This window comes from Apium graveolens, chromosome 6 (assembly GCF_009905375.1).
Source record: "Apium graveolens cultivar Ventura chromosome 6, ASM990537v1, whole genome shotgun sequence".
Taxonomy (NCBI): domain Eukaryota; kingdom Viridiplantae; phylum Streptophyta; class Magnoliopsida; order Apiales; family Apiaceae; genus Apium; species Apium graveolens.
In genome coordinates, this window is record NC_133652.1 from 34,613,892 (window position 1) to 34,631,884 (window position 17,993).

At 34.5% G+C, this 17,993-nt stretch overlaps 1 pseudogene; it reads left to right on the forward strand.

Moving 5' to 3' along the window:
* Window positions 1-1,838: 1,838 nt before the first annotated feature.
* Window positions 1,839-17,993, forward strand: part of LOC141664882 (uncharacterized) — a 44,526-nt pseudogene continuing 28,371 nt past the window's right edge.

The window sequence follows — 17,993 nt, forward strand, 5'->3', positions numbered from 1 at the left end:
CGGTACCCTTTTGCTTCTGAGATAAACTTGCATTTTTTTCAAGCAACGCGAGAGGTCCAGTTTCTTCCATATCAAAATGGGGAAAATGTCAATACCCTATTCGTAAAATAATTTGTTTAACTTTTAATTATGTTTTTCCAGCGGAAGTTCTGTACCATTAAAGAATATCAAATGCATACTAGCCTTTGTAGTGCATCATATTAATAATATTATGCAATTTAAAGTTTCATTTTTTTTAATATTATGCAATTTAAAGTTCTATTTTTTTAATTAATACTATGCCATTTTATTTGGCAGAAGTATTATGCTTATCCCTTTCCTTATGGTGAAGAAGACGGAGACCAAGTTGTGAGAGCGTATCTGCATATAAATTGAAAGTCTTATCTCAGTGCTGAGAGGAGCCGACTCGTGGAAAAAGTGAAGCATCTCTTGGAAGCTGGATATACTGAGAATGGTTTTAACATTAGGGACGAAGGATTGAAGCTCTACTACTACTCGCAGCGCACATGGAATTCTATATATGAATATTGGGAGGCTGAGGAGTTTAAAACAACAGTCCAGAAATGGAAAGAATGCCCGAAATAAGGTTGAATTTGTATCTCGCAGCAGGGCCAAACCATTTGAGCAGAGATGTTAGGTAGTTTCTCTCGTGCAAATAGATTATTTAATCTGTATTTTAATTTTTAATTGCTTCATGAACTGTTTCGTGAATTTTTTTCATATTATAGGAAATTAATGAAAAAAGAGAGGCTAAAGGAGAGTTGCCTATCTCCGAAGAAGAATTCTTGGGTATATCGTATGATCCCACTCAACCAGCTGTGCAAGATCTGGAGGTTTGTAATATATATGTATCTTAAAAGAAATATAGTTTTTATGTATTGGCACATTGTTTTTGTGTTTTTATGTGTATTTTTTTTTCTTTTTTGCTAAATATTTTTCTATGTACTTGATTGTATTATGTTGTGCTGATATGTTTTTGTGCTGATATGTTAGATATATAGTTTTACTGTTATACAAAATCTACCAAACACTAAATGTATTACAGTCTTCAAGTTCAGGTGCAACTACCTCTGTGAATCGATAGAAATTAAAATGCAGATACATTAATCTATTTGTAAGATGAATTATTTTGGTTTCGGGGTATGTATGATTGGTTTAAATTATTTAAAGAAACAGGATAGTGGCTATGAACTCAGCTATGAGAGCCCTGTAGAAAGACTAGAGCTTGAGCTCACATTAATATTATTTTAACTGACTATAATTTGTATCTCACTATCCTCCGGTTTGTTATTTAGAATTAATCTCATATATTAGCATTCCACGAGATCAAAGAATATAGTGCGAATGTTCCACCTGCATTTTTCGAGTATATGTATTAGTATGCATTCATGCATGTTTTGATTTCAATAAGTTTACATGTATGAGATTGATTAGTTCAGTTATCATAAGATGTTCAGGTTCTGAATTTACTTTCTTTTGGCTGCTTATTTCTTACTGATTTTGAATTATTGTGTTCTTTATTTGTGATATAAGATGGATTTCTTATTTCCAAACCCTGCAGAAAAAACTGAAAAAGGCGAGAATCGAGTTGGCACCTGAGTTTGAGCGTATTGAAGAACCAACATTCCCCCGTTCCCGAAGGGAATTCCATGAAAAGAGAGAGGTTATTGTGATGGCTGATGCAAGATCCCCAAGGAAAAGGAGGATCAACTTTCGTCCCCAAGACACTTTGGCTGAGCTTTTGGGTCCACGAGATGCGCTGCAAATTATTAAGAAATAAAAAATGAGCAGATCTGTAGTTGATGTTCCAGCCCGTTCCTGATGAAATATACAAGATGATGTCGGACATCTTAGATAGAGTGTGGCAAATTGTTCTTTCTCTACCCACGCGGGAAGTGAAGCAGTCCGTTCTTGACGATGAGGTGTTTAAATTAGCCTATGCTGCTCTTCCGGACCCGAGTCAACAATCACTACACAATCATTACGTACGGGCAACAAGTGGTTTGCTTGGTCCAATCTTGAAGAAGAATGACAAGATAATTGTAGAGGTAATATTCATTATTTTTTTAAATAATTAAGATGATGATTATGTTTTCTGTATATTATAACATGAATAATACTTTAGCTCTGTTAGAAGGACTATAATCATGCGATTATGAGAAGATAAAAAAACACGATTAATTCCCAGATTATTTTCCCTGTTTCATGGTAATATAATCAATAAATATAAGTGCCTGTTAGGCGAAAACACGCGCTAAAATTACACGCAAGTATACGCATTCGCAAGTAGTATAAGATATAAATCAGATTCGTTCCCACATAGACTCTTTATGGTTAACTTAAGATTATGCACCTATGCAACAATGGTATAGCTATCGCTCAATGCTAAGACAATAACAAGGTGAGATATTTACAACTAAGATTAAACTAACATGCAATTAACTAAGAATAAAAGTGATTGAATTAACTATATGAGACAAACATGAGATTCTAACTTCATTAAATACTTCATTTAAAGTCATTGTTCTTAACCTTAACATGCAATGATGATGACAATTAATCAGATAACACGAAACTAGTAAACACCAACTTTCGTTGTACGAATACCCTACTACCAGACATCCACAAAAGAGATGGAAGCTGAATAGACACCAATTATATTGAGACCCTATATGTCTATAGAATTTGACAACATAAAGGTTTAATGAACAAGTTATCTATCGTGATTACATAGGGCAAGTAAGATGGTTAAAATTACCTACGAATAATGCATAATAAATACAAGAACCTATGCTAACATGACAAGTTTTAAATATCTATATTCACTCTTACTTCAATAGAGATTAACACGCTATCTTATATGTTAGCTATGCACATAAGACGAATACGCACAACCAATACTAGGATATCAATCAATCACCACACACCAAGATATTGAAACAAATTAACTATAAAAATCCATAAGTAAATCCGTTGGAACCCCACGATAACGATTAGTTCATAACCGAACTCATCGTCACCATGGGTTCCAATGAAAACATGATATAAAACAATATAAGAGTACTAGGGTTTAAAGACAAATCGAAAACAAGCATCCAAAGTATCAACTATATTGAAGAATATGAAAGTCTTCTTCTCCGTAGCCATCTCGTGCTCTCTAGGTCTTCTTATTGCTCTCCCCTCGCTCCTTGTCGTTAAAAACATCTTTTTATTGGTATATATAAGCCCTTAGTGGACCTGGACCCTCAAAATCATCAATTTCTACTAAAATCAGGATTCTGGGGAAAAAAGGGTGGGGCGGGCGCGCTAAAATCAGCGCGGGTGCGCTGTTTTTTGGCAGAAAGTCGGGGCTGCCGCGCTGGTTTTGGCGCGACCGCGCAGGATTTCTGGATTTTTTTGCTGATTCTTCTTTTGTCCGTATATTGAGTTCTGCTCGTCAGAATTAGGTCATTCAACTGCCCACGCGAAGCTAACGAGATTCTCTATAACTTGAGAGCTAGGCTTCCAATTCTTAGCTCTTTTTAACATATTTCCTTAAAAAACTCCTTTCTTCATTTAACAGATGCCTGAAATATATAACACAAAAACATATTAAAAATACCAACTTGAGTCCAAAACACCAACTTAAGCTTGTAATGAAGTGTTCCAAGTAGATATAAAATCCACTTATCATACCCCCAAAATTGAATCGATGCTTGTCCTTAAGCATAAACAGACTCAAAAACTATAAAATAAACCTAATGCATGAAAGCAACTACGTGAATGCAACTAAATGATAATGCAATCGATCCCCTCAGAATAATCATAACCAAATGAATAAGCCGATGCCTCTAAGAATGCAATGACTTAAAACAGAGCTTGAATAAATCCCACAAACCCACTCATAAACCAGAAATGTGCGATGTGTGGAATGCTTAACAGAAATACTCTCGATACTAGATCAATAACCATAACTTATCTTTCATCAAAATAATCACAAGTTTATAACTAGAATAGACGTTAAACACATAATGACTCACAACACCTCCTTTCTGCTAGAGTTATACAAGGATTCATGCTATTATTGAACACATAACAAAGATGCTTATATTGACCGTGCAATGAATGAGGTCCCAAAAGACTTATACAATAATACCCATGTACCGAGCATTATGTTAGCGGATTCCAGACTATGAAAAACCTTAGGTCACTAGGCACAAAGTCCCTTAGGAACTTAATAACTCGAGTATTAAGGAGCTTGTAACGACCGAGGAATTACGCTTGTATTATATTATAATAATAATAAATTATGTGTATTATTATGTGATTAAATGTGTTAAGTTGTTGAACCCTGACTGCTATGTGTTATGTGTTGGTTGTTTTGATCCAAACGTGTTTTGGATATTTATTGAGCGTTCTATCGTCAGTTATATATATTATATCAAAACCTGTACAGCTCAAAACTATGTTTTAAAAGCCCGTATTTCAAACAAAATCATTGGCCCTATTTTGCCAAAAATGCCCTATACCGTATCGCTATTCTGAACCCCTAGACGTTTTACCAATTGACCTTTTTCGCGAAAAACGACTTTTTTTCCGGACCCCTTCGGGTACCAAAAGCCCCACAAAAATCACATTTTTATTTTTATATGATCATGAAATTATCATATATCATTTTTCTTTGCATTTTTGTAATATTCGCAATTTTTGGGAATTTTAGTATTTATTTTGTATTTATTGGCTATTTAAAAATTCAATATCAATACCCAAAAATTATAAAAATTGGGGCCAAATATTTTTATTAGGAGTGTAATTAGCCCCTTAATTTTATTTAGGGGTATTATTTTCCATAATATAAATAGCCTAATTTTTATTAATTAATTCAGTTAATTACAATAAAAAAATCAGAAAATCAAGAACTAGGGTTTGTTGGTGAAGAACACTCAAGGAATTCAACCTCAGAGTTCATAGTGATTCCGGAATCCAAATCCTTCATGTAAGTAGTCAAATTGAAGCTTATGAATCTTAGTTTCTAATTATGTAATCATTTTAGTTGTTTGATATCTCGATTTTAATTTCGTAATTTTCGGATTATTGCTTGAATTCGGGTTTTTCAATTGAGTGTTTGTTAGCTGTTTTGATTGCCTTGAGAGTGTAGATCGTCGAGTAAGGAATCGAACGACACCGGTTTTGTGCCGGTTGGGTTCTGTTTTCGATGTGGCCGGAAAGCGTCGCCGCCGCCGCGTTTCTCGGTTTTCCGGCTGCTGTGTCGTTGAACAAGGAAGGAGAAGGTAGGGATGTTGATACGATGTTATGGCTGACTGAAATCACTGAAAAACGAGACCGAACCAGTCGTTTTGGGCCGATTTTCCGTTCACCGGAGACTTCCCCGCCGCGCCGGATTCTGGGCACATGTTCTTCATCAACCCGGAGTCGACCTGGTTTCGACCCGGGAAACGATCCGGGGTTTGATCCTCCAGAACCCGAAACTTTTCCCTGTTTTCTGTTTTTGCATTTTTAATTATTTAGTTAATTTTGTAAAATCAAAATCAGTTTTAATAATTCTAAAAATTAAATAAAAATCAGTTTTAGATTCTGAAAAATATAATTAATAATTTCAAAATTATTTTAGTAATTTAGAAATTCAAATTTAATTATTTAATTATTTAATTAATTATTTATTAGTTATCTAATTAATTAATAATTAGGTAATTAATTAATAAATAAGGATTAAATAATATTAATAATAATCCGATAATTAGTTAAATATTACGAGTAACTCGAACCTATTCAAGTCGTGATTCGTTAAATTAGAATTATTATGCGATCGTTAATTTATTTGAAGAATATCGTAATAATTATTCGTATCGTATAATTAAATACCGATAGTTAAATAATTAATTAATCGTATAATTATAGTAATAATATAATAGCTCGATAATTATGTGAGGATCGTGAGTAGCTCGTATTTGTACGAGTAATTGATCTTGAGTTAGATTATGATTCGAGTAATAATTATTGATTCGATAAATAACGTATCAGTTAATTGTATCGATTGATTATTTGTAAATAATTGATATGATCGGGTAAGTGTTAATAATTTGTAAATAAGTGTAGTAAATTGTAATTAATCCTAATAATTAGGGATTAATTATTTTAAAATAAAATAATTATTAAATAATTATTTAAAAGTATAATTAAAGATTATTTAATTATAATTAATTATTTATAATTGATTATTAATTAATTAAATCTTGTTTAATTCATAATAATTCAACCGTTAGTCCGATTTGAGCAAAACGAAGACCCCTAGACTCAGAAAAATGAGACGAATCCAATAAAAATAGTTGTGAGTTATAATTTCCTCCAAAAGAGAATGGTTTGGTGATAATTAATAGTTTATAGGTCCTAGTAGGGATATAATTGAGCCGAATAAATCCCGAAAAATTATAATAAAATCAGATACGACTAGTAATGCAGGTATAAGTCCAGAATTGATTCTAAAAATAATTATAAATCTAGAAATTAATTATGTGCTTTACGTGCTACGTGCTTTATGTGATTATGTGAATAGATGTGCTGTATAAATGTATGTATATATATATGCGAGTCAGATAGAAACGCATGGGTAGACTGATAAGGTTGCGTGATATCAATTCAAGATACACGTATGTAGTAAATTATCTAAACACCTATCTTTCCATGATTTGTTCAGTGTTAGCAAGACAAAGCAAGCTAGGGTCAGAAGGCAGTGAGTTAAACCAGGTTAAGTACGCGCAAGGCAAGTTTTTCCCCTATTCTAAATTCAGAATAGTGATTTATATTTCCTTTCTATCGTATCGATTCTCTTTGATAATCATTGTTCATATACACTGTTACCTACTTATTATCACTTGTTCCATTTCATTTCAATGCTTGATTTACCCAATTTATTGAATTCCCTGTTCATATTTCAATTCCTTTACCCTTGTTACATATAGTCTGGTATATCCTGGTGTTGGGATATATCAATAGCATTCCGATTATTCCGGATGCTAAGCCTTGGACTGGATGGTTACTTTACGGACTGGGTTTTACCCAGACCATTATTTAATAGGCCATAGTTGCCTGAGTACTCCTAATGTTGGTTGGGTCTATGCAGTTGGGTATAGATCCGCACTATATTCTGACTGATCAGCAGGTTATAGTGCATATGTTGGTTCTTGTTCCAGTCTTGTTCATTTGGCACTCGCCAGTGTTGGCAAATTATTATCATATACAGATACAGATGGTTGTTCAAACCAGCAGCTTATTGGTTCATTTATTTCTCTCTCTTTATAATATATATATATATTGTTGCAGGCTTGTTGAGCAATTTTGGCTCATTATCATATACTGACTCTGACTGATAGTAGTAGCAGTACGACTGTTATATCATAGGTTTTTGTATCAAGCACTGACACCTGTAGCTGGTGTTCTACCTATATATATATGAGATAATCTTTTGCACGTTTTCTTTATTTTATTTCCAGTCATTTAAGCATTTACATTTATTTCAGTACCATTGCATATTTACAAATGTAGTTTTATTCACGATCAGGTTGTAAAAAAAAAAAAAAAAAATTTAAAACATATCATACTGTTTTATCTATTCAGTTATTTAATAAGTTATTTTATTTTCTCGAATCGACTGTTTTAATATATGTTTAATATACTGTTATTAAATAAGATCCATTATTTATTTACCAGAAAAATGGCACCTAAGAGAAAAGCGCAGCCCGACTCATCGAATGGAAACACCGAGGGCCAAAACAATAATAAACAGATGGATCAGATGTTTAATCTCATGCAACAGCAGATGTTGATGATGCAACAACAAATGCAGCAGCAGCAACAGCAGTTCCAGCAACAGATGTTACAGCAAGCCGCTCATCCAGGACATCAAATACCACCAGCAGCACCTACGACTACTTTCAAGCAATTTCAGTCGGTGAAGCCACCGGAATTTATGGGTTCCACAGATCCTACAAAAGCGAGAGCTTGGATGAAAGAGATGGAAAAGGCTTTTTCGTTGGTAAAGGTTGAGGAAGAGCAGAAGACAGATTTCGCTAGCTATTTTCTAAAAGGTGAAGCTAATTACTGGTGGGAATCAAAGAAAGCTTTGGAAGAAGGTGTGGTGACCTGGAACAGATTCACTGATCTTTTCTTGGAGAAATATTTTCCTCGTTTTATGAAGAATCAGATGGAGATCAAGTTCCTGGAGCTGAAACAAGACAACTTATCGGTTGCGGATTATGAGACCAAGTTTACTGAATTGGCAAGGTTTGTTCCAGAGCAGGTGGATACGGACGAGAAGCGGGCCAAGAGATTTCAGCAAGGACTGAAACCATGGATTCGTAGCAGGGTAGCTGTGTTTGAATTGACAACTTATATGGCTGTTGTTCAGAAGGCTATGATTATTGAAGGAGAAAGCGAAGCAGCTCAGAAAGAGAAAGGACCAGGAAATTTTCAGAATCGTTTCAACAAAAGGCCGGGATTTCAAGCTCGGGGAAAAGTAAATTTCAAAAGGCCAGAGCAGAACAATCAGAGGATGGGAAATCGACTTCCAGCCCCAATTCAGCAGAGACTTATCCGACCGCTTATACCTGATTGCAGAACGTGTGGTAGAAAGCATACAGGAGTTTGCAACAAGCTAAATGTTACGTGTTTCAAGTGCAAGCAAAGGGGACACTATTCTGGAGAATGTCCAATGGGAAAGGTAGAAGTTACTTGTTTCCAATGTGGGAGAAAAGGACATATCGCCAAAGACTGCAGAGGAATTGCAATGGCTGCCAGTATTCCAAGAATTTTAGCATTACCTCCACCTCCACTACCACAGCAAAATCAGCCCAGAGCAAGGACTTTCAACATGTCAATGAAGGAAGCGGTACAGAGTCCGAATGTGGTTGCAGGTACACTCCCTGTAAATTCCGTAAATGCTTTGGTATTGATTGATTCAGGAGCTACTAGATCTTTTATTTCTGAAGCCTTTATCTCTAAGATAGATTGTGAGATTCAGTGGTTGGATGAAGTGTTAGTCATAAAATTAGCGAATAATGATCAGGTTGCAGTAGATCGAGTATGTCCGAGCTGTGATATTGAGATAGGGAGATGTCATTTTTCAGTTGATTTGATACCTTTTAGGTTAGGGGAGTTTGATATTATTTTAGGAATGGATTGGCTGTCTAGTAATAATGCTCAAATTGACTGTGCGAATAAGAGAGTGAAATTGCAAACTGAAGAAAATGAAACGATAATATTTAAAGGTGAGAAGCAAAAGCAGAAATTCCTATCAATAATGCAGACGAGAAGATTGCTACGTCAAGGATGTCAAGCTTATTTAGCCTATGTACGGGATATGGATAAGGGAAATTTGAAGATTGAAGATATTCCTGTAGTTTGTGAATTTCTTGATGTTTTTCCGGACGAATTACCAGGACTTCCACCAGATCGAGAAATCGAATTCACTATTGACTTGACGCCAGGGACTGAACCAATTTCGAAAGCTCCATATCGAATGGCACCTGTAGAAATGAGGGAATTAGCAAAGCAGTTGCAAGAACTTCTTGACAAAGGAATTATAAGGCCAAGTGTATCCCCATGGGGTGCGCCAGTATTGTTCGTGAAAAAGAAGGATGGTAGTATGCGACTGTGTATTGATTATCGTGAGCTGAACAAGTTAACTATCAAGAATAAATATCCTTTACCTCGCATTGATGATTTATTTGATCAACTAAAAGGAGCAGCATGGTTTTCGAAAATCGACTTACGATCAGGCTATCATCAGTTAAAGATCAAGGCCGAAGATATTCCAAAGACAGCGTTTAGAACAAGGTACGGACACTATGAATTTCTTGTGATGTCTTTTGGATTGACGAATGCACCTGCAGCATTTATGGATTTGATGAATCGAATATTCAAGAAGTATTTGGATAAGTTTATCATTATATTTATTGATGACATCTTGATCTATTCAAAGACGGAAGAAGAGCATGCAGCGCATTTAAAAACGACATTGGAGATATTACAGAAGGAGCAGCTTTATGCAAAATTTTCCAAATGCGAATTTTGGTTGAAAGAAGTGCAGTTTCTAGGGCACATCATCAGCAGAGAAGGCATTCAAGTTGATCCAACAAAGATTGAAGCTGTGTTGAATTGGGAAAGACCAAAGACGCCGATAGAGGTTCGAAGTTTCTTAGGTTTGGCAGGATATTATCGAAGATTTGTCAAAGATTTTGCGAAGATAGCTACACCGCTGACCAAGTTAACTCGACAAAGTGAAAAGTTCGAATGGAATAGTAAGTGTGAAGAAAGTTTTCAAGAGTTGAAGAATCGGTTGGTGACGGCACCAGTATTAGTATTGCCAGACGAGCAAGGAAATTTTGTTATCTACAGTGACGCTTTATATCGTGGTTTAGGATGTGTGTTGATGCAACATGGTAACGTCATTGCATATGCGTCGAGACAACTTAAACCTCATGAACAGAAATATCCTACGCATGATCTGGAATTGGCAGCAATTGTTTTTGCATTGAAGCTTTGGAGATATTATCTGTACGGTGAAAAATGTGAAATCTACACGGATTATAAAAGTCTGAAGTATATCTTCACGCAAAAGGAACTAAACATGCGACAACGTCGATGGCTGGAATTGATTAAAGATTACGATGTTACAATCAGTTATCATCCAGGAAAAGCAAATGTTGTAGCAGATGCGCTAAGCAGAAAAGAAAGATTGAATCGGTTGACTTCATGCGAAGAATTGGCCAGGGAATTCGACAAATTGGAAATCGAAATTCGTATTCCCAATGAATCTGCAGAAACTATCTACGCTATGACTTTCCAACCAGAATTGCTGGAAAAGATTCGCCGTTGTCAAGAAGAAGTGATGAGTCAAGACGACAACTTAACAGGAGAAGAGATTACAACTCAGAAAGATAATGAAGGAATTTTACGTTTTGCGTCAAGAATCTGGATCCCTAACGTGGCAGAATTAAAAGAAGAAATTATGCGAGATGCGCACAATTCGAAGTATTCCATTCATCCAGGAAGCACGAAAATGTATCGCGATTTGAAGGAAAACTTTTGGTGGCCGAATATGAAGAAGGAGATAGCAGAATGGGTGAGTAAATGCTACACATGCCAGCGAGTTAAAGCAGAACACCAACATCCGAGTGGGTTATTGCAACCATTAGACATTTCAGAATGGAAATGGGAACATCTAGCGATGGATTTTGTGGTAGGACTACCGAGGACTAGGGCAAATTATGATGCGATATGGGTAATCATTGACAGACTTACGAAGTCGGCACATTTTCTACCAATTAATGAAAGATTTTCGCTCGACAAATTAGTGCACATGTATCTCAAAGAAATTGTGATGCGTCATGGAGTACCAGTATCAATTGTATCGGATCGAGATCCTCGTTTCAATTCAAGATTTTGGAGACAATTCCAAGAATGTCTAGGAACAAAGTTGAATATGAGTACAGCTTATCATCCGCAAACTGACGGCCAAAGTGAAAGGACGATTCAAACGATTGAAGACATGCTACGAGTTTGTGCGATCGATTTTGAAGGCAGTTGGGATGAACATTTACCCCTAGTGGAATTTTCTTATAATAATAGCTATCACGCCAGTATTGGAATGCCACCGTATGAAGCATTATATGGGAGGAAATGTAGATCACCCGTGCATTGGGATGAAGTTGGAGAACGCAAGATTTTGGGTCCAGAATTAATTCAGTAGACAAAAGAAAAGATTAATCTTATTCGAAAACGAATCGAGGCAGCACAAAACAGACAAAGCAGATATGCAAACCAAGCCAGGAAGGATATGGACTATCAGAAAGGAGAACACGTATTGCTCAAAATATCGCCATGGAAAGGATTGACCAGATTTGGCAATAAAGGGAAATTGAAGCCACGATACGTTGGACCATTTGAGATTTTGAAGAAAATTGGGAAGGTTGCGTACGAGTTAGCTCTACCACCCCATATGCAGCACATTCACAACGTATTTCATGTATCTATGCTTAAGAGGTATAATCCTGATACAAGGCATGTAATAGAGTATGAACCAGTAGAACTTCAGGCAGATTTGTCATATGTAGAACAGCCAATAAGAATTCTAGATAGGCAAGAGAGGGTATTAAGAAATAAGTCTGTGTCATTAGTGAGAGTTTTATGGAGAAACCCAGTGGTTGAAGAATCAACCTGGGAGCTTGAAAGTGAAATGCTAGAAAAGTATCCTCAGTTATTTGCATAATTAGATTCTGAGGACAGAATCTTGTTAAGGGGGGAGAATGTAACGACCGAGGAATTACGCTTGTATTATATTATAATAATAATAAATTATGTGTATTATTATGTGATTAAATATGTTAAGTTGTTGAACCCTGACTGCTATGTGTTATGTGTTGGTTGTTTTGATCCAAACGTGTTTTGGATATTTATTGAGCGTTCTATCGTCAGTTATATATATTATATCAAAACCTGTACAGCTCAAAACTATGTTTTAAAAGCCCGTATTTCAAACAAAATCATTGGCCCTATTTTGCCAAAAATGCCCTATACCGTATCGCTATTCTGAACCCCTAGACGTTTTACCAATTGACCTTTTTCGCGAAAAACGACTTTTTTTCCGGACCCCTTCGGGTACCAAAAGCCCCACAAAAATCATATTTTTATTTTTATATGATCATGAAATTATCATATATCATTTTTCTTTGCATTTTTGTAATATTCGCAATTTTTGGGAATTTTAGTATTTATTTTGCATTTATTGGATATTTAAAAATTCAATATCAATACCCAAAAATTATAAAAATTGGGGCCAAATATTTTTATTAGGAGTGTAATTAGCCCCTTAATTTTATTTAGGGGTATTATTTTCCATAATATAAATAGCCTAATTTTTATTAATTAATTCAGTTAATTACAATAAAAAAATCAGAAAATCAAGAACTAGGGTTTGTTGGTGAAGAACACTCAAGGAATTCAACCTCAGAGTTCATAGTGATTCCGGAATCCAAATCCTTCATGTAAGTAGTCAAATTGAAGCTTATGAATCTTAGTTTCTAATTATGTAATCATTTTAGTTGTTTGATATCTCAATTTTAATTTCGTAATTTTCGGATTATTGCTTGAATTCGGGTTTTTCAATTGAGTGTTTGTTAGCTGTTTTGATTGCCTTGAGAGTGTAGATCGTCGAGTAAGGAATCGAACGACACCGGTTTTGTGCCGGTTGGGTTCTGTTTTCGGGGTGGCCGAAAAGCGTCGCCGCCGCCGCGTTTCTCGGTTTTCCGGCTGCTGTGTCGTTGAACAAGGAAGGAGAAAGCAGGGATGTTGATACGATGTTATGGCTGACTGAAATCACTGAAAAACGAGACCGAACCAGTCGTTTTGGGCCGATTTTCCGTTCACCGGAGACTTCCCCGCCGCGCCGGATTCTGGGCACATGTTCTTCATCAACCCGGAGTCGACCCGGTTTCGACCCGGGAAACGATCCGGGGTTTGATCCTCCAGAACCCGAAACTTTTCCCTATTTTCTGTTTTTGCATTTTTAATTATTTAGTTAATTTTGTAAAATCAAAATCAGTTTTAATAATTCTAAAAATTAAATAAAAATCAGTTTTAGATTCTGAAAAATATAATTAATAATTTCAAAATTATTTTAGTAATTTAGAAATTCAAATTTAATTATTTAATTAATTATTAATTATTTATTAGTTATCTAATTAATTAATAATTAGGTAATTAATTAATAAATAAGGATTAAATAATATTAATAATAATCCGATAATTAGTTAAATATTACGAGTAACTCGTACCTATTCAAGTCGTGATTCGTTAAATTAGAATTATTATGCGATCGTTAATTTATTTGAAGAATATCGTAATAATTATTCGTATCGTATAATTAAATACCGATAGTTAAATAATTAATTAATCGTATAATTATAGTAATAATATAATAGCTCGATAATTATGTGAGGATCGTGAGTAGCTCGTATTTGTACGAGTAATTGATCTTGAGTTAGATTATGATTCGAGTAATAATTATTGATTCGATAAATAACGTATCAGTTAATTGTATCGATTGATTATTTGTAAATAATTGATATGATCGGGTAAGTGTTAATAATTTGTAAATAAGTGTAGTAAATTGTAATTAATCCTAATAATTAGGGATTAATTATTTTAAAATAAAATAATTATTAAATATTTATTTAAAAGTATAATTAAAGATTATTTAATTATAATTAATTATTTATAATTGATTATTAATTAATTAAATCTTGTTTAATTCATAATAATTCAACCGTTAGTCCGATTTGAGCAAAACGAAGACCCCTAGACTCAGAAAAATGAGACGAATCCAATAAAAATAGTTGTGAGTTATAATTTCCTCCAAAAGAGAATGGTTTGGTGATAATTAATAGTTTATAGGTCCTAGTAGGGATATAATTGAGCCGAATAAATCCCGAAAAATTATAATAAAATCAGATACGACTAGTAATGCAGGTATAAGTCCAGAATTGATTCTAAAAATAATTATAAATCTAGAAATTAATTATGTGCTTTACGTGCTACGTGCTTTATGTGATTATGTGAATAGATGTGCTGTATAAATGTATGTATATATATATGCGAGTCAGATAGAAACGCATGGGTAGACTGATAAGGTTGCGTGATATCAATTCAAGATACACGTATGTAGTAAATTATCTAAACACCTATCTTTCCATGATTTGTTCAGTGTTAGCAAGACAAAGCAAGCTAGGGTCAGAAGGCAGTGAGTTAAACCAGGTTAAGTACGCGCAAGGCAAGTTTTTCCCCTATTCTAAATTCAGAATAGTGATTTATATTTCCTTTCTATCGTATCGATTCTCTTTGATAATCATTGTTCATATACACTGTTACCTACTTATTATCACTTGTTCCATTTCATTTCAATGCTTGATTTACCCAATTTATTGAATTCCCTGTTCATATTTCAATTCCTTTACCCTTGTTACATATAGTCTGGTATATCCTGGTGTTGGGATATATCAATAGCATTCCGATTATTCCGGATGCTAAGCCTTGGACTGGATGGTTACTTTACGGACTGGGTTTTACCCAGACCATTATTTAATAGGCCATAGTTGCCTGAGTACTCCTAATGTTGGTTGGGTCTATGCAGTTGGGTATAGATCCGCACTATATTCTGACTGATCAGCAGGTTATAGTGCATATGTTGGTTCTTGTTCCAGTCTTGTTCATTTGGCACTCGCCAGTGTTGGCAAATTATTATCATATACAGATACAGATGGTTGTTCAAACCAGCAGCTTATTGGTTCATTTATTTCTCTCTCTTTATAATATATATATATATTGTTGCAGGCTTGTTGAGCAATTTTGGCTCATTTCTTTTATTGTCACTCCTATTGTTTTACAGTTAAGGTAGAGAATGAAACCCATCAGGACCCGCATAGTCAAGAAGCGAGTCAAGCAGCGGGACCCTCTTATACCAAGAGTGTTCCTTCCTATTCCCGAAGAGAGTTTTGAAGTGCCAGATCAGGTGTAGCAGGATAAGTAGTAATGTTGGGTTGAATAAAAGTTTTGTGTAGTTTGAATAAAAGATTGTGTAGTGAAACTGTAGATAGAATAAAGTTTTGTAACAAAGGGAGTTCTTGAGACAGGTTTTATTTAGTTGGGTTTGTAATAAAGTGTAGTGCATGATTCTTGTTTTCAAACTCAACCCTTAAAAGATCCTGAGTAGTGATAGTTCGGGGTAATTATTGTAATTATATTCCGCTTGTGCAGGTATAGTTGGTAATTGTTGTTAATAATGCCCCAAATCTATACCCCGGATTTGGAGGGTGTTATAGAGCTCACTCTTGATTAATTATGCATAAATACATACCTTTTTTTCTTTTTTCTTTTCTTTTTTCTTTTTTTCTTTTTCAATTTCTGAATGAGTGCGTTTCGCTCCATCTCATTCAACCCTAGACTACTCATAAAAATATGAGCCGACTACTAGCCATTTGACGTCTAGCCTTATTCAAAACAATGAATGAAATCCAAGATGTTCTCCAGTTTAAAAATCAGTATTTTTACATCATTACGAGAATAACAAAAATTCTAATTATAACCTAGTGATTAAATTCAACAAATAAACAAGTATGATCATATTCTAGTTCCACAGCAATCTATAAGACTTATTGATTTTTTTTTAACTCTGGCATGCAAATAAGTTCATTAGAACTTAATTATTCCTCTGCTCTTCATCACCACACTCAAATCGACATCAACTTAACAAATAGAACAACTCAACCTAAAGGATCATGTTATATGCATGCAAGTGCAACTATATGAACTCACATAAAACACCAACAAATATGCAAACAAATATGTCCTAAATGAAAAATCATGTAAAAATATGAATGAACTACAACTAAACATGCAATATGAATCTGTATGAACTACATGGACATACACACACTAATCCTTACATTATCACCACCAAACTTTAAATTTTCAATGTCCGCATTGAAGGTAATAATAAGAATTTCAGGCATACCTAGTTGTCAGGAGGATCACTGTAATATCCGGGATATATCGTGTAATTATTTTTGCTATTAAATAATTATTATGTGTGTTCAGTATCTATTCTGTGAATTAACTGTTAAGTGTTATTTGTATCTGAATATTCAAAAATAGTATTAATTGAATATTTCAATTTTTATATGTCCAAAATAAAATATAGATAATTGTCATATCTTCCTAATTATTATTATGTTGATTTATGAATTTATATGAATCATATGAAATTTATAAAATCTTTTTTCGAGTATTTAAAATCTATTTTATAAAAACGGGAACCAACCAACGTCAACCGTTGTTACGTTTTTGGAACCCGAAACTCTTCCGATAACTCCTTCCTAACCTAATTGTAATATTCCGAGCATTTTCCATGTTTCGACTTTTTCGATCCGGCGTACGGTTTGTCCTGCGCGGGTCCCGGCGCAACATTTTCGATACAATATTCGTTTCGGTAAATCAATAAAACCCGTATTTTCGATAAACGAGAGCTTTTTATTAAACTATCACAATTATCACTTCGTAATACGTGTAACCAGGCGCTGAGACCAAGACCGCAGTACAAATTGTACTGATTTGGATAATTATCCCGAAAACCGATACCGTTTGGATCAGTTTTTACAAATAAACGTACCGTTTTATATCTGGAATGATCCAACGGGATACTAATTTCCCGTAAATATAAATAGCCTTTTACCGTATTTTATTTCGTATCAAAATCATTTGCAGACAGATAATTATATAATTTTACAGAGAAAAATCATATATTCATAAACCTTTCTGAGAATCAAACCACAAATTCAAGGTGTTAGTGAAATCCGTTTGGAAAGTTGGAGTAACCAATTTGAAGGTCTCAAGGAGTACTATCAGATTCCAGGATCTGTTTTACTCCAGAATCAAAGGTTGATTTTATATAAATTTAATTATGTTCGAATTATTTTTATGAAAAATATGAATTTTTGTTCGGATGATTGTTTGTATGATTTGATGATTGCATGTGGTAGAACTTGTTTTCCTGATGATTTTGATATATTATATGTCTGATTTGGAGTTCAATAACATGCTCAAAAGTAGGTTTAATTTTCGAATTTCAAAATTAGGGTTTATAACCCGTATGAATGTTTTCAATTGAAATTTGGAGGTTTTTGATCCAGGAGTTATTAGCTGTTAATTTATAGTGGGTTGTGTTCTCTATGAAATTTGCAATCGATTGATATATAGCTCGTTAACAGAGGATGCTTGAATCGTAGGGAGTTGTCTTTTTAAGTTTTCATCGTTTCGCCGGAATGCGGCAATGTTCTTGGCCATTTTCCGGCCAGGACAGGGGTTATTGTTGTGTTTTGATTGCAGATATAGATTCCTGTTGAGGTGTAGTGTTGATCTGGAGGTGTTGGTGGGGTGAGGACGCC